This window comes from Cyphomyrmex costatus, unplaced genomic scaffold (genome assembly GCF_001594065.2).
Source record: "Cyphomyrmex costatus isolate MS0001 unplaced genomic scaffold, Ccosl1.0 scaffold123, whole genome shotgun sequence".
NCBI lineage: Eukaryota > Metazoa > Arthropoda > Insecta > Hymenoptera > Formicidae > Cyphomyrmex > Cyphomyrmex costatus.
The window spans coordinates 5,241,160-5,260,918 of NW_017275207.1; the positions used below are offsets into that span (position 1 = coordinate 5,241,160).

General features: G+C 33.3%; 1 protein-coding gene across 1 annotated transcript in view; it reads left to right on the forward strand.

The window, feature by feature from the left end:
* The window catches only part of LOC108782320 (uncharacterized), a 149,524-nt gene that overhangs the window by 58,379 nt on the left and 71,386 nt on the right, over positions 1–19,759 (forward strand). The gene's annotated exons all lie outside the window — the stretch shown is intronic.

A 19,759-nucleotide genomic window follows, 5' to 3' on the forward strand; every position in this document is an offset into this window, starting at 1 on the left:
AAGGTTATCAAAGAGGCTCATCAATGAAATTCATTTATGGTAACCATTAATCATTTTAACCATATATTGTGAAAACAGGATTAAGAGTGCTACAATTCCTTAATAAAATTAAAAATTAGTTTTTATAATAAATTAAGCAAAAAAAACCATAAACAAATCGATAAATTTTAGAAGTTAAACTCTAGAACTCAGTTGGGTTGTACAACATTTCGGTAAACTTCAGCTTAATGTCTTACTCTTTTATCCTCTTATTTTTTTACTTTTCTCTATTTATACAATAGATAAATTATCATAGTTTATCTTTATCAGAACAGAAAAGCTGGAGCCAGTCCTTATAATAGAGATTCAGAATTGTAAAAAGGATTATCTTTTTAAAAGATGAGGTGTTAATTTCACAGAGGTGTCCGGGAAGTAGATTTACCGTTTAAGTGTTCTTACTGACGCATCGCAATGGATAACGGTGGGAGAAGGCGTTCTTGATAAATCACAGTAGACCAACGCGGCCTAACATTAACGCTCTTATTATTTACGATCAGTTCACAGCAAGCCCACGCACTCACACCACACACGTAGTAATTTATCATGTTAGAAGAGATCGACTTTTTGAACTCGTGGTGCTGCGAACGACGTGAGAGTTCTATGTCGAAACCCACTTTCCTCTATAATATAATAGAATAAACGTAACAATTCCAAAATAATGACGAATATTGTATTTACATGTTTATTAATAATATCCTGTTTAATATGTAAGTTGCTGCAATTATGATTATTTGTAATATATGGTACGATATTTCTTAGATTTTATATTGTATTTTAAACGCGTTTGGCAAATTTAGAATTTTTATCGATGTTTTTCCCTTTCTAAATATTTAAATCGAAATGTCATTAGAAAGTTCTTTCCTACATGTGCACAGGAACTATTCGTTCTTTATTAAGTAAGAAGATAAAATGTGGAAGAAATAATGCGACTTCAAGTAGATTTCATCTTAATCAATTCTCATCTTAATCAATTCATCTTAGATAGTTTCAAATCATCAAGATATGAAGTGTCCAATCAGAAAACAATCTGTGGTGAGAGAATAATCGTTTGGTGAAATCTCATCGGATCTTTTCTGAGATTCATGCGAAATGATCTCGGATCTCAAAGCATACCGTAATTCTTGCAAAATACCCGATTGCAAGAGAATTACAGTATCGTTATTAATCGCCTTAATTTGATTTATCTCGTCTGTTTATCTTCGTACCGTGAGTTATCATTTATTAATATGTTTATGCATTTGAGGCAGAATGTGTCTCTTAATTGCATGAATTTGCATTATGCATGCGGGAGAGTAATTTGCAAGTGATTCACGAAGACGTACTTACATGTATGCGCGAGATCTGCGAGATTCTGATGTAATTCCGAGTCTCGCATTAGCGCTGAATTGTATCTACGTAATGCATGCTCTAAGACCACCCATCGAAAACGGTGGCAGGGTAAGCTGCGGCCGAGGTAGGCTACGAAACAGTTAATTAATTTGCTGGATTACATCCGCTGATTTAACTATCACGAGATCCCGTCAACGTTAGCGTGTCAGCGTAATCAAGCACATGGACTCGAGTAACTGGATCGTTTGGACCTTCCGAGGGAGTGAAAGCGACGACGATAAGGCTTCTCTTTTTCATTTTGCGCGACGTCCGCGATGTTCGACGCATAAATGTCTTGATTCTCTAAGTGCGTTACAAAAATAATCCACGATGATTCAATAAATGCAATGAGTCGCTGTGTAATAACATGCTTATGTATCTCAACAGAGCTATAAGATTTGATACAATCGTTTTATTTCACGCTTCATCGCAGGAAGAAACTTTTCATTTGCTCAAGTTATAGCAGATCGAAAAACCTTTCAAAAGAAGGTTGCTGAAAACGATATAAATCTTCTTATCGACATCTAAACGCTCTTCCGATAAAATGTTTTAATCTTTACATTAAGTTCGTGAAACTTAAGAGATAAGAGATGTGGCCGAACAACGGTAAATAATGTTCATAAAAACTACACATTTTTCTTTATTTTTTGCAAATATATATATTGAATCTTTTACCTTTCACAAGTTAAGAAGCAGCTTTGCTTATTTTGTGTGTTTGCTTTTGAATAAAACTCAAGAAATAAATAACCACTGATACATGCGAAATGAATAGATAAGTTCAAAATAAGGCACGAAATGGGTAGATAAGTCGAAAACTGTTTTATTTATTTATTCAATGTCTGAATAAACTTTTTTAATAAACGAAAAATTTTTGTGCTTATAGAGAAAAGTAACGAAAGTTTTATCTCAAGTGATACCTCGTCTCGAAATTTCGAGTAACTGAGAGTGAAGGGATAGAATGGCGAATCCGTGCTTATATACAGTTGGAACTGAATAAATACGACAAAACATCACGAAGTCCCACGACAACGGGCTTACGCACTTTTCTGGCTGCAGGATGAGCCGCTCGACCGTGTCGCCTTAACGAGCCGGGAAACGGAAACCCGTCCTCACAGATCCGGGAACAGGTTTGCCGCGTGGCGCGTAATTGCCGTCTGCTTTTGTTGCACCAAAACAGTGATGAATATAAGCATAATGTCATAAGTCACCCGAACGTTTTTGTCACCTTTCTTCTGTGAACCTTTCCACTGCGACAGGAAAGATCCGGAGAACGAACCATTTCTTCTTTAAGTCGACCCAAATGGAAAACAAGTATGAGTAAGAATATTTTGCCGGAATTGAATATCTTTAAAGTCCATAAACGTCCTTCAGAGCTCGTTTATAAATAAAGAAAAAAACATCCTTTAATCTCTGTAACTTGTAAATTATATTCGCAGAGTCGCACGAAACTGGAAATTTAATAAAATTTAAAGAGAATCTAATGAGTTTAGATTATGCATGCCTGTTATTATTAATCACGGTTAAGCACGCGCAATGTGATACAAATTTCATTTTAAGATCCTGTAAGATAACGCTGAAGCAAGTATCAATCCTACTGTCTTTTCTTTGTGTAAGAAAGGATTAAAATTTTTTTTTTTTTTTTCTCACGAAATATATGTATGTGAATAATTAACTTTATATTTATAATAAATATATGCACATATATGCATGTACACACGCAGTGTCAAAGTTTCGTTCTACTCGTATAACAGTGGTGAAATTTACTTACACAACTCAGTCGATTTCCAGTTTGTTCCCGCCCTTTATCTCACCAACCCACACGAAGTCTAAATGTCAATCGACATTTAGACTGTGCGCGGAAAATTGGACAAAAGTTGCAAATAATTTCCAGTTCTGCATAAGAATATTTCTAATTCTTCAATCTTTCCATTAAAAAAAAATAAATTTTTTAAATGATTTATTTATTCTTTTATATACCGTAAATACTTAGTAAATAAGGTAAAAGAATTTTCTTTAATAATCATCATCAGTCGTGTTTGTTTGAATAATTTTTGTATCTGTGAGTCGTCGATCTTTTTTCTCTGGAATTACAGTGGCAATAGAAAGAGAAATAGATGATGTTTTTAATGTTATCGACATCATTAATCGTGACAGTTTAATTGGAAATCACTTTAATACAGCGCATCTTCTTCGAATGCTTGATAGAGTCTATGCTAATGTGCATCATATAAAATTGTAAATGCGACAGGAAATTAATTTCCACGCAGTGAATCATGGAGCAAAAAATTGTATCATCTAAAAGTATTTTGGCCGCGAATATCGGTTGCACAATATACTTATTACGAGGCGCGATATTGTTGATAAACTCCGAACAAACAATTCCCGATCATAATTGTAAAATGTGTTGCCCGATCGTTTGTCTTTAATGTTGTTATTAATACATTGTTCGAAAAACGAAAGTCATTTTCGATCGATTTCGGAGAATTGTTTTGAAATAGAAGCTGAAAGAATAAAGGCAATGTTAAAATTTTAAATACTGACGTACGTCAAGCCCGTTATTAAATAAACAAAGATGAACAGCTGTAATCTTTAGTCAGTATTGAATCACCTTCGTTAGTCTTCGATTTCTTATCTAGACGTAAATATCATGATTACTTTACATAAGGAGAAATTAATTATTTCTCTTTTCGAATATTTAATTTCGTGCATGCATTATCAAAATATTTTCGTGCATATTTTTTTTAAATAAATAAAGATATAGTGAATTTTGCGGTTTTAATAATTCTTTCTGAGATAGGAAGGGAAGACAAGTCAAGTATTTCATTTATATATTATATTACTTTTTGTGATTTGAACATAATTTGACTTTTCCTGATTATTGCATTTTCTTAGAATCTATTTTTGCTATTACAATATTTACTGCTCTTTTAGGATTAATATTTTGTCTTCATTAAATCAGAAGATATGTGTGTGCGCGCGCGCGCGCATGTATGGATATGTAGTATAAAATGCATCCTTCGATGTAAAAGTTTTTCCCGTTGATTCAGTACTTTCCGTATAATATGCTACAACTACGAGATGCAAATTTTCTCTCGCTATCTCATCTCTCTCAACAAAGTTCTTGTTCCACCATCGTCAGAACATCAGTGGAATTTACTTCGTGGTTGTCCTCCTTGTGCACAGCTGGAAAACCACGATGGCGCGTCTACTCATTTATGCGATTTTCTGGAGGAATGCACTTGTGTTTATGAGCGTACGCGCTTTATGCTCTACATTGTATACGTAGTGATATTGATATTATATTTACATATATACACATGCAAGCGCGCGCACACACATATGTCTCCGATCACCCACAATCTGGATGCATTACAAGATTAATCTTTTTATCACGAATCTTATCGAGCCTAATAATTTGATGACGCAATGTAGTTAATTAACAAATTAAATATTTAATTAATTAATATAATATAAGACTCTTTCAGTATAAAACATATAAAATAAAAGAAAGATCAAGAGCCAAATGTTAACTTATAACAAACACACTTTAATTTAAATTAATAAACATTACAAATTGAATAAAGACAATACAAAATCAAAATAAAATAAAAATATCAACAATATTAGATGTTTCGACACCGATCGGGTCATTATCAATGTTCACAAAAATCTATGTATACAAAATCTATGAAATTTAATTAATTAATTATTAAAAATTAACTTGGAAAGAAAAAGGGCACTAGGAGTGAAGCGCAGATAACTTTACGCAAACGCTGATATTTATCAAGCAAAACTTATTTATTACAAAAATTATTCAAAATTATTAGAATAATTTTTGTAATAAATAAGTTTTGCTTGATAAATATCAGCGTTTGCGTAAAGTTATCTGCGCTTCACTCCTAGTGCCCTTTTTCTTTCCAAGTTAATTTTTAATTGTATGGGAGTTTTTGTTATCGAAGAATTATTATATAAATTAATTATTAAATTCTATTTATATAAATTCGATAGAAACCGAAGAAGAGATGATGGCCCAATTACATTCCGCCTTCGCAACTGTAGAGAAGAGATACTACAGCAAAGTCTAAATGTCATAAACTATAAACAGCTCGGCCGAGCTATGCGTTATGCTTACAATAAAATTAATTAATTAATCAATTATTCAGTTATAATTAATTAATTTAATATTTAATTTATTAATTAACGACGATGAGGATCAATAAATTATTAGGCTCGATAGATTCGGAATAAAACGTCTAACCTTGTAGTGCATTCTTTCTGATTGCGAGTGATCAGAGATATATATTTAGTTTTTCCTTTAATTTTACGCGCAATGCTTTTTAATTCGAATTAACTTGTATCATTTCTTTTATAATGTGGAATTTTTTTCTTACTATTTTTATCATCATTAATCTAAAATTCACACAATAAATTTTTAAACAATAATATCTTATAATTTATGATAAATTGTTATCTACAAATTACATTTAAGTTTATATATTTATGAAAGAAAATTCGTGCATGTTTCGCGGTGAATGTAAAACTAATATCAATAATAAATTCGTAAAAATATCGTTGCTTATATGTTTTAGCTGTTAAATGATTGCTTTTTGGGAATTTGTTTACGTAACTTGTTACATTTGCCAGCGGTTAACACATCTATTAGCATTTATAACTTATTCAAGCATAACATTAATTTGAGATTACGTATTTAATACAGGTAGCAGTTATTAAATATATAATTATATATTTAAATTTTTGTGCTATATGTACATATGAACAGAAATGATATACCATTACCATTTACTTAAACATGACTTTTTCATACATTTTTTAATATGTATAGCAAAAGATTTCACAATATAATGACTAACTTCAATAAATATTCTATTTACGTAGCTACACAAAAATATAAAAATAATGTGAATAAATATTTTATATTAAGCATTTTTTTAAACTTAGTTTTTCATATATTTATTATATAATTAAAGAAAGTATAATATAAGAAATAAGTACTGTTTATTGCAGAGCACTGAGAAAAATTTCGAATTGAAAATGAACGAAAAAATAGATTCTGATCATGTACAAATTGTGGTACTAATGGTGTTATGTACAAAATTATCTTAAAGAACCCATTTACTGATATATTTTGAAAGAAAAATATCAGAACTGGATATTTCAGTATGATAATTCCAAGTATGCATTGTAGGTAGTTAAAGAATGGTTTGTCTTCAAATAAGTCTTATAAACTCTCCTTAATCTTTTAAATCCACGGATCTGAATCCAGTCGAGAGCATCTCTAAGAACTAAAGCATTAAACTTGCAACTATACGAATTCAAACATTAATTTAAGTTTCAACGAAAGAATGAAATCGAGTATTACATAGTTATATTACGCATTTACATTAAATTTTTGTTATATCATTGCTATTGTTGCAAAAGGCACGATAATTAATAATGTTAATTAAATAAATAGTAATTAAAACGTCAAAAAACTGCAATGTTAACGGGAAAATATTACTTAAAACGTCATGAAGTTATTATAAGTTCCCGAGTTCATTTTCTTCATAAAACAAGTTGACTGACAACTTCTGAAAATATTAGTTCAGTAATCTTTTAAAGTAAATATATTATTTTTATGATGTATTCTTATATCTAGTATTAATTAAAATTTGTTTGATCTTCGCTGTTTGAAAGAAAACGTGAAAAATTCATCTAACTGAAGATTTTGCACGCCACTGTAATTAAGAAGTAATCACAGTGAAGTGCAATTTTCATTAAAATATTTTAAGATATAAAATCTCTGCTTCTACATAATAAGATTGTTTGTCAGTACTGATTATAGTTACTTTAAAGATAAAATGTGGAAAATTTGTAAAGGAACTCCAATTGTAGTTGGGTACGGAATCGCGAAAAAATCGTGTTTCAATGTGACTAAAGAACCTTTGAAGTTTTTTTTTCTCTTTTACATTCTCTGTAAAATTCTTTTATTTGCATTTCTTTATCTCGTTAAGCTCGATTGGAATTTATGCAATAAAGTTATCTTTTCAATTCGTTTTAGCGAAATTATACCGGCGGTATCGGTGATATTCAAAAAGTACTATAAAGAGATAGCACAGTTGAATTTAAACATGTTTGTGTAAATGTACTGGGATGTGAAATGTGAGAACGTGCGAAGTGTGAAGTGTACGATAATAGGGAAGAGTTGCCGATTACATGTTACAGGAAGACTTATAATAAATTAATTCGTTATTGGTGAAAAGAGTTAAACACGTAATAATAAGTATTACGAAGCCTCAAGCTACAATTTACAATGTTCATTTTGTGTATAAAACTGTGCCAATTGGAAAATATAATAAAATAATAGAGGTTAAGTAGGACGCATTCGGCAAACTCTGTGTGGGATGTTAAGAATGTCATTATTTCTGGAGGATCTAAATTGGAATTTTTCTGTAGAATTATCGCCATGTGATATCTAACAGAAAAGCTCGAAAGATAGAGGTAATCCAATCACGATTCAAGCAAACAGAATACCTTTCGTGAACGTATAGAGTAATGACATTTGAAAAAATACACTCGTCGATCGGGTTTCTTGCTCTGTTCCTTGTCGAGGGGTGGAACATACCCATACGATTTCAAACGTGATGGCGCATCGACGACATTGGATCTCCACGGAAGACAATAACAGCGTCGCGCAATAATTTCCCTCACAAACATGGCCCGCTCGCCAACAAGGAAGAGAACGATGACGTTGAAATATATCGAAGTCTCTTTTTTCCGTCACCGCGCGCGTATCTCGGCTCACTTTAAATTCCCTTCAAAATGTCACCGAACGTCTTCGATGCGAGAACTCCGCAGCGATACGACAAAAAAATCACACGTATCACGATGGAATACGAGACGCTCGCGCGATTGTTGAAACATTACGACAGTTTTTCGACCGGTTCCTCCATCATGATTCCGCCTTTGCGTCTTACGGCGGAATTGTGTTTCTTGAGAGGCTTTCGTCGTCATTGTACCTATACGTATCCAGGAGACTCACTCGTGATAATCGATTTTACGATTATGCACCGTCCGTTGTGAACCAGCTGATGCATGCACGGCGTTCTCATCGGATGTACTTTGATGGGCGTTATTAAATCGAATTACGAGCCAGTCATTCCGTGGAATTATCAAGAGTCGGCGAAATTGAAATTTCTAAGTTTCGAATTTATTATATTATAAACTCATTTATTATTAACAAAGCTCTGAAATTCTCGTTTATTAATAATTGACAATATTAATATTCACAATATTATTTTAATAGAGGCAATATTAAGCAATAATATAAATTTAACATCTCATTTGATGAGTCTTCGTAACTTTTCGATCTATAATATTAATATTAAATTATTAAACTGAATAATTTAAATTGCTTAACTAAATAACATTATTATTAATTATAGAATGTTGAAATGACACGGCATTAATCAAATAATTTATAGCGCATTATAGAGCGATAAAATAAGTGTCAACGCGGAAAGGTGAGTGTCGCGTGAATGACTGGCCAGAAATCGCCCGCAAAAACATTCGCACTTTCTCCTTAACTCAATGTGCCATTAGAGCATAGCGTATTCTGATAAAAACGTTTAGTAACGCTCAGACATACGTTCTACAAACGACATTTTCTACTAATCAGATACGTGGCTTCCTATAGCTGTCTCACATTATAACACACCGTTACAAACTCACCCAGAGAAATCTCTCATATCATTAGTCTAAGAATACTTTTCTCGTCTCACGAAAAATACGTTATTGTGTCAAAAAAAAAAAAAGGGAAAGAAAGTCTTTCTCGTATTCTAAAATGTCGACTGCATAATACCCGATTACAATTTTATCAAATGTGGATCACTGATATGAGAACAACTTTTCAGTATGTTTACAATTATTAGTTCGTCTCAACAAACATTTTCAGTTCCACTCGCGATAAGATCAATCGCTCGAATCCATTCTAACCGACTAAAGCTGCCTCCATATTCCATTAAGCAAATGGTTGTACACGAAAGCAAATCGCGTAACCGATCAAAGACGATGCCTCGTAGTATCAACCGAGCTATAAACTCTACATCACTTGGTATTCCGTACACATTCAATTTCATTTAAAGCTGGACAGCGGTTTGATATTAATATATGCCCACGAGCTGAAATATACGACATCATCGATTGCATACGGATACGACGTTACACATATAAGTACATGTGAAATGGAGAAAGAGAGAATAAAGAACGAGAGAAGTTTACCAATGAGGAGGCAGAAAGGAGGTGCAGCAAGGGAGAAAGAAAAAAGAAAGAGGAAGTAGGTTAAGGTCATTGGACCACATCCGCGTAGGCGTTATCTTTCTCTCTTCTTCTCTCTTTCTCTCTTTTCCCCCTTTCTCCATCCCTCCTGGTTTTCATAAATATTGAGAGAACGTTAATAGCGCTGCTATAGGTGAAGCTATTACAAGTCGGTCCTGTCAAGAATCTTCTCATCTCAGTGATTGATCGGCGCGAAGAATTTTTGAATAATCGTCACGTCCTACCAGAAACGTCTTTCTTGACGTCGCGATTCTAATTACGTTCTAGTTTGACGTTGAGTTCTATTTCTCACAACACAACTGTATAATTTTGTTGGACAGAGTGCTGAATAACTGTCGAAACTACGAGAGAATCTTTACGACCTATTTTTGCTATGTTCTACATTAACTAGAGAGAGAGAGAGAGATAACTGTATTTGTAAGATAATTGTATTTTATATAACATAAAAGAAAATAATTCTCAATTTGAGTCTCTGTGAGCAGCAATACACTCTCTCCTCACCTTCAAATATTTTTCTAATGTTGTAAATTCGTTAGCTGTTATTTCATATAAAGGGATAAATTAGCTTTATCAAATTTGCTTACTTCAGTCAAAAGAAAGAATTATAAGTTCATTTTTATGATATTAAAATAAAATCCATTTTTTAAATCTATGACTGTTTATACTTTTTGTTTTTGCTATTTACAGATACAATCAATATATATTGAATTAATAGATATAATATAAGTGTATCATTGTTTCTCTCTGTATTTACAAGATTTATAAAATCCGTTTATATAAATAGAGTTTTACAAAGCAATTTTGCAGTTTTATAAACGTATAGTAGTTTCGGAGCTTAAATGATGTTACACGATAATTTTACTTTTTTAAAAAAATGTCAAAATCACCCTTTAAGAAACAGTCGGAAATCAGAGTGGAGGCGAGTAAATTTCCGTCGCGACACGAGGTAGCCGCGAACAGAGCTGACCAAGACAGACCGAGAACGGGCCGAGTTCGCTTGTTCCCTTTTACGTACGCTCGATTTGCGACGAAGCAACAAGAATGCCTCGACGAGGATTCTGAGGCGGAAGTCGAATGTTGGAAACCAGGACGGGCGGTGTCTCGTGTCTCTCCTCGCCTCATTGTGCGACGGTCATGTGAGAGCAGAAACGGAACTCCCGTTGTAATTTCGCTGACAACTGCATTTAATTACCTGCCTGCCTTCAAAAAAGAGAGACAGGAGGAAGAGCTGCGACGAAACGCCATTCTGTGACACCCTATTCGAGACCGACAATACAAGGAAAATCCTCAGTGAGTATTTGTTTCTCTCGAATTCTCTCTCCTTCCCATTTTAAGCCAGGAGAGACTGTTTTTAACTATGTTGGTAGAGTGATAAAGGGTTTAAACAAATATCACGAGATTACTTACAAATTTGATGATAAAAGAATTAAAAGATTTGTTTAATAATTGATTGGCACGACGAACAGCATTTTCAATGACAGTGACCTGGATTATTTTGGAAGTAATTAATCTCTCCTAATCTACATAAAAAGAGGAACCGTAATTAATTTAGAAACATACTTTAATTAATTATTATTTTAATTAATTAATTAAAATATGAGAGTGATTACTGTAAAGCTTTTCTTTGATCTGCAGTTTTACATTAAATTTGTAAATGTTTCAATTACAATACAATTCAGATTGAAGTACGTTTCAAACGGAGAGAAAAAGAGAGAGAAAATAAAATTCTCTTTTCATGACAGTAAGAATTAAAAATTCTATATAAAACGTTAGCGCGCATAATTACTTTTAACGTAAACAAGATACACGTGTGTTACAATTAACAAATAATTGTTACCTACATAAATAGTACCACTCAATCAACTAATCGTTTATACAAGCAAATATGATTTGGCTTATGGCCGATCATGTTTCTATCATTTATCAGTACAGCTGGTAAACTGTATACATATTTTATACGTAATTGAGATAAATAATAAAAGTGGCAGATTTATAACCAGGTTCGAAAATAACAAAAAGAATACGATTTTATTTTTTAACAATACATATTTATCGGTATAATTTAAAGTTAATGAGATTATACAGAAATTATTTATATCAAAATTAAACATTTGATAATTTTGAAATGACTGTGTAAAGTATAAATAGCTTTTCGCAATAATATTTATTAATAGAAAACATGAGAGGATTCGTTGAAATTATTTTTAGAAGCAGAGATACATTATATTAGTACGTATTTTTCAAGAAAACGTAATATTTGTTTCAACTTGTATCGCATTAATTATTACAACAAGTATCTAATTACATAACGTCGGCAAATGTTATTTTTATGAAAAGTTGGTCGGTTAATTAGCAGACAGGTAATTAAGTTACCGAAGTTATCGCTTGTAGATGGCTGTTGGCTGACCAGTCTCAAAATGTGTTTCATGTGGTGCAAGCATAGAAATCTAATTACACGCAGCATAATATAATACATTTTCCCTATTTGAGTCTACGTGATATCACACCATTGCTTCGCTTGTCTCGTCGCTTGTTCAACTTCAACCGTTTGACGTCAATCGCGTTTCTGCGGTCTCTAAATTTCCATTTTACAGCGCACAAAGCGGACGATTCTCGAGAATTAAACGATTAATTATACCAAAAATCCATTAGAATGATTAGTTGGGTTTCTTGTCAAACTCTCGTTTATCGTTCAATACAACCAATTTTTTGACACAAATAAACGTAGGAGGCCATACTCACAATTAGTTAAAGCAAATGTTGATATTTAATATAATATAATATTTTTGTGTAAAATCTTTTCAGTTTTAAAAAAGTGTTGTGAGATTTCATTACACTCTTATACAATTCTGTTGTTAGAAAATTATTACCTTGCCTCGGAGTGACACGAGTTTAAAAGGCATCTCGAGTTTGTGTAGAAGTAAGATCGCGTGTAATACGCGTTATTACACGGATCATTTAGTGTGACATACTCTCGCTATGGAAGTAACAAAGTTTAAAAATTCGATGGAAAACATCGATAATTATGCTAAGTGAGAGTTTGTTGCACGTAAAAGCAGAAGTCGCGTGGCCGCGTGTTACGCATTACTGCAATTCTTCGGGAGGTTACCAAACCGGAAACAAAGTGCTCCGGATGAAAATTAAGTCCCCGTAGGAACGAGTTTCCTTACATGGAAGGAACGGAGGAACTTGCGTGTTACGTATCACAAAGTAAGGCTTTAATTGCATACCAGGACCGGTATAATTTTCTACAACTATTATCGTTACGTTATATTGCCGTTATAATCGGATTGTCGTGCCGCATATAACGATGTTATTCAACGCGATACTTCTTACTTTTATCGCAAGACTGTTAATTTCGATCCTTTCAATTGAACGCAATTGCGCTATTATGAACTTTTCTCATCATCGTGTATCTATTTTCGATCCACTGTTATTTGCACAGCCGACGAGTTCCGCGAGTTTTATGATTACGTTCCCGATCGCAACGCATTTTAGAAATTGGCTCTCTAATTCAACTTGGCGTTCACTACGAACGGATTAGAGACGTGGGTTATTGTAGAATATATTTGTATACATCTAGATACAATAAATTTTTTCATTTTTCCTCGTCCTGATTTCGCGATATTTGAAAAGGATCAAAAGTTTCCTGCTATTACCGCTCGCTCGTCTACTGCGGTACGTATGGTATATCTAGGTAGCCGAAGGATTAATTACTTCGTTACCTCTCTCGTCCCTACGCGGAGTCGTGCGAGCAAGAGAAATTATGGGTACGGTGCGAAGTAAGAAGAAACGCTGAATGAAAACGAAGAATCGTGAATGGGTGCACTCCTCGAGGTGCAGCAGCAGGTGTTCATTCTTCTGCTCTAGAATTATCCCGGCGTTTCCATCTCGTGAAACGCGCATAAAGAATGTTATTACAACGTCGCGCTTGTCCCGTCTTTCGTCTCGACGCCCAACATATTACAGCGTTTTGTTCCTTATCTTCCCCTTCGTGGCTTTCTTTTTCGCACCTGCATATGTACGTGTACACACGCACACACACAAGGCACACATGTGGAATATACGTTAATACGAATTCCTTTTTACGTAAAATTGTAACTATATCTGTTCAGACTCATCTCTGTACCGAATTACTCTAGCATGACACGAAAAATGAATATTTCTCGCTTACATGAGAACACGTAACGTATGCTCCTCATACGTTACGTGTATACGGCAATGTGTTATTTATTATTGTAGATACGAACGATACTTTGCATATCTTTTGGAAACTAGTGGGACGCCTTTCACACGAGTGATTTCTTTTCCTGTATTGATAGCGTTGAGAAACTCGGGTGAAAGTAAAATATTCGCAGCCTTGAATGACATTGCGCGGAATGTTACTCGATATCGTAAAAAAAATAATTCGAATGTGTGCAACAGAAGTGAATAAGGGTATATAATTATGCAGCATGAAAATATGTTAATGGCTGCATATACATAATATATTTGTGCATAAACAGTCGGTAAAGTTCAAGTAAAGCCTACTTATCGAAATAAATTTGATCTCAATTTTTCAATGGAATCGTAAAATGGATATTAATGTTAACAATTTTCCGATGCTCCAATAATTCCGATCTCACCCGCGTACTTTCACTGTACTCGTGAACTGAAGTTCCGCTTAAATCCGTCTTTCATGGTTTTCGTTATCGATATTTATATTATACTTCAAACTTCTCTGCGACATTATTATAGAATATTTCTTGAGAACAAATGCTATTTTGAAATACGGATTTTAATAGCACAATTATGTAACAATTGTATACAAGAACTGTATATGTACTACAAACTGTAACATCGATAATGCTTCTTCCATTAACAAAGATATATTGGGTGTTTGCAATAGAAGTAAGGGAGGGGAAATTACCGATACGATAATTAATTAGAGCACAACAATATACAATTATATCTTAGCAAAGATTTAGTAACTGGAATAAAAATCTTATTTATAAGTTTTACTTACAAAATTAAAACATTTTAATTTATTTCTTTCTCAATAAAGTATATAAGAACATCATTTTGATTGGCCTATCATTTTCAGTCTTTTATGAGCAATCGTTAAATCGATGTCTATCTAAAGAATTTATCATCTCATTAACTTCATTTGGTTAACACGTATATTATAATAGATACATAAAAATGTATCTACGTTCATGTGACATGATTATGTTTAAAAGAACATGTGTACATATATTTCCATATTTATATTCGAACGGTTTAAATGTTTGTTATTTAATGTTCAAAAATACTCTTTTTAAGAAATTATCGAACGATAGGAAAATATAAGTAAATAGATTACATGTACAATATGACGATCATTTTCAAAAGAGAGTCAGTTTTTACTTGTATAATATTAAAGAAATATTTGATTCTATCATTCGTTTGACACAAGCAATCATAGATTATTAATATGAGGAAAGATAACTTTGTAGCCCCGATCGACAGCGTTATCTCCCATCGAGGCTAGAGCGCGTTTTAACATCGTAAAATTGATATATACCTTCTAAAGTGGCTTGTAAATTCATCGGTAATTGCACTGATGACGCATACGATGGCGTTTTATCGGGGTTCGAAGTTTACTCGTCTCTCCTCCGGCTTTACGTTGATTTGCATGCGGGCGATGGCCGTCGTTCTAACACAAAAATAGATTACGACCGAGAGTGAGTGACATGTTCGGTTCGACGCAGAATCGAATTTTATGATCGTGTCACCAGTCAGTCTAAGGACCGCGATTGACTCGCGACCAGTACCATTTTGTCATCGTTTTACGTAACAGTGATGTGTCCTTGCCAACCACCTGCCGCGTTGTGGATTCGTCATTCAAAAACCTGATATTTCACACGTCAGCGGGACGTGAACGAGTTAATACACTTGCACGACGTTTCTAGACTACCTTGTCACAGACGTCGCTGCTAAAGTTTATCTTACCATAATAATATACGTTTTTTTTTTTATATCATTGCAAAAATCGCATTAGAACTGCGCTCTATTTTGAGATTATAAATATCAAAAGGATGAGATAAAATTTATCTATTTTCGTAATTATAATACTTTCACACTGAGGAAAAAATTAAATAAAAACTAACTGCAGAATAATTAAAGAAAACTGATTTCAGATTTCTATTATTTCTAATGTTATTAGAGACAAGTTATTTCAGATCGATGATCGTGTAAAGTTTTGGGAAAATTCCATTTTGTAAATAATAAGGAAAATAAGATAAAGAACATTTTAACAACTTAAAATTCAATTTTAATGTATTGCGCATTTAAGTAAAACATACCTGTATGTAAACATACATTTAGCTAAAGCACGCGTTTAGATAATGTATTCAAGAAACTATGTATGTACACATATATGTACATATTCACATATATTATACAAGATCGCGTTTGAATCTTAAGTTATTACCCTTATTATCGACGTGCCTTCGGCGATGATTGTTCTCTCTCATTCTCTCACCGATCTAAGTTATACAGTATATATATTCTAAAATAATACAGTAAATTTTGGCATGTCAGATACCAACGAAGGGCGAACGGCAAGAAGGTGGTTACGTCAGGACGATGATGGCAGGAAAAAAGGGAGGAGAAAAAGTTGAAAGTACTGTCTGTGACAGGATAGTAAATACGAAACTTAGAGAGACACGTCTGATAATACGAGAGTGTGCGCATATAATGGCGCCCACGGCTCTTCCTAGTTAGATAGTGCCTTAAGTGAACGCAACCACCAACACGGCAGTATCGTGAATTATTTGCACCCTGCGCTTACTCTTGCGCTGCGTTTTGCGCGGATTATAAATTAAGGGCAAAACATAGTACGTTTCGTGAAGAGAATTTATCGTGTCAAGGGTTGTGTGCCTCAGGAGAGAAGGAGAATTACTCTGTCGCTTCGTTACGTGCATAGGTATCATCGTACAGTAAATCGACTAATCAATTTCTGTCGAGTATTGCGAGCAGAATTTAATTGCGCGTTGAACGTTATAATTTTATCATTTTAACAAAGCCGCGATACAGCCTTAGCTTTACTTCTGTTTCACTGTCGTGGTCACACTAATTGCTGTAACTGTAAAATCTACATTTACAATGAGATGTGAATTGTCGCAGATGGTTATCGGACGATAAAATGGTGTATAATTTGAGAGGAATTTATGTCTACATATATTTTTTCTTTTAGAGATAATCCGTCAAATTATTATCGCAAACATCATTTCTCGTTATATCATAAACAGTACTATACCAAGCGTTCTGGAAATAGTATAACGATTATTTTTAATTGTACAATCGGATGAAGTTGTTTTGTCTCTTTGTGGGAAACCTTAATCCATTTTCTGCATAGAACTCGTAACTAATAGTGAATTCAATTGGATGCGCACTGGACACGTAAAAGCCATCCTGCACAAATTGACGTAAAAATGTGTGTTTAATATAAATATGAAAACCGAAAGAATCACGAAATCTTCAATACATTTTATTGTGTTATTAAGTAGGGCAGAGTTGCCAAATGTGTATCACTTAACCTATTTTTTATTACATTTTTCATTTGGCACTGTTTTGTAAGCAAGCAAACATTAGAAATTGTAGCTTGAGATTTCTAACGCTCATTATTACATGTGTTTGACTTTTCACCAATAATAAATAAATTTGTTATAAGTCTGTTTATAACATGCTGCAAAAGGTACGATTCATGCAACCGCGGTCACTTAAATCGTACCTATAGGTATCTTTTATCGTATTTCTTTTTGAAGGTATTGAATTTATGAAATGAAAATAATTAAAAGTATAAGATTAATACAAAAAATCATTAACTAGTATCTAATAATTAATTAATATCCAATTTCAATAATTTATTGAAGAAAGCCAAATATTTTATAATTATTAAATAATAATAATAGAAAGACAAATGACGTGAAAATAAAATTGGCTCAAATATAATTTTGCACTTGACATTTGTTAAAATAATACATAAACTACATTTTCATCTTCATTTACTAGGTTATTGACATAATCCAAAAAGGATCTATTTCGAAGTTTGATTTTATTCGAATTACGTTGATCTTAAGAGAAATTAAAATTACCTGCAAAAGGTCAAGGCGAATACGGTCGAAGACGCTTTGACGTTCTCACACAACAGCGCAACACAGTAATACAGCATAGGCACAGAGGATTTCGGTCTTGGCAGCGATATTCATGACAATTGCACTTGAAATCATTTTGACACGGTCCTGTCCCGAGGGAGCGTAACCACAGCCGCGTATCGCAAGTATTGTTCGATCGTGTAGGTGTCACGTATCGGACCCGACACTGGTTGTTAATACGCCCTCACGCGTAATGAATAATACGCGGTCATCGTGACGTATATATCTCTCCTCCGGGGCGGCTTTTCTGCGCTTCCTTCGAGAGCCTAGTTAACGTTGCCGTGTTAACGCGCTAACAAGTTCCGCGAGCTGTTTATGCTCTATTTTAACGCAACGGCGAGCACCGTTCTAGGAGCACTAAGAATTGCAAATCACGTAATATGTTTTCTTTCAAAAAAAATGTCAGTAATCGACAATCCCGTAGCTAAATCGACTCGTTCTCATAGAACAGTTTTATTATTAATATACATATAAATTTTAATTAATCAAGTATGATTTTCACACAAAAAATATTTTTATTTATTTAAGAAAATATGTATTGAGAAATACACAAAAGAGAAATTTTATTATCTTTATACAGAGATTATATTATTTTTATTAATTATTATAATAACCAGCTGAAATAATTGCTATATATCATATTAATAGTTTTATCCTTTCAAGAAATATATCTTTATGATATAATGCTCGGAGTCGTATCATATAATTTCAAAGCTAAAATTTTATGCAATTATATTATCAATTATACGCTAAATAATTTCTGTACAGGGTAATATATAAAATAGGGAAAAGCATACAGCTTCAATTTCAACAATTCAGTGTATCTCCGGTGGAAGATATTTTCATGGAATTACATTCTGAAGATATGGTCGCGGAAGAGATGTCACAGGAATCAGATTTATACGACTTCGTCCAATTTATATGATTGCCTTTCAAATGCATGCCGTTTATCGGCGTACGATTTATAGCCAAAGTTATTTCGTTGTCGTATGTTATATATGGTGCGTCCTTGGTTTCCATTACAGCTTATTAATAGAGAATCCTTTCATCGAAGAGTTTTCCATTTAATTGGATATTATTTAACGTGCGATTTAACGCAATTTTTAACATCCAACGTCCAAGATATCTTTAGAACTAAAACTTTGACTTAATAATTTAATGAAATAAAATTTTATTTAAATGCGCAACTGAGAATTAAGTCGCATGTACATTTAGATTTTTTAATTACGTATATAATTGGAAAATTTTAAATACTGTTAGGCTTCTCTCTCTCTCTCTCTCTCTCTCTCTCTCTCTCTTTCTCCCTCTCTCTCTCTCCTCCTTCAGTCAGGAGAAAGAAAGATCTACGTCTGTGAAGCTGGCCCCACATTGTCAAAATTTTGAAAAAATTAAGCAAAGTTCTGGTTGCCCCCCGAAGAGTTTTAGAGTTCTCTATCAAATTTAGGAAGAGTTCTATTGATTAAACCAGCGAAAACACCATTTGAAATTACGGGGGGGTCAACTTCACGATTCTGCAACTTTGAAGAGCAATAACTTCTAAACCGTTCATTTTAGCATGTTGGTCTATAGAGGACAATTGATAGAACTCTTTGGGGGGCTATCAGAACTCTCAAGAAAACACCGAATTTCCAAAATTTTTTTCCAAAAAAATTTTTTTTTTAAGAAATTCGGCAATCTGGTACGAGTTCTAGTAGCTCCCCGAAGAGTTCTAACGATTATCCTTAACAACCAATGCTCTAAAATCAATATTTAAAAAGATATAGTACTTTGAAGTTACAGATTATTAGGTAATATTTTTCTAAGTCCACAGACGAAAAATTTTTTTCTCGGAAATCCGGTGT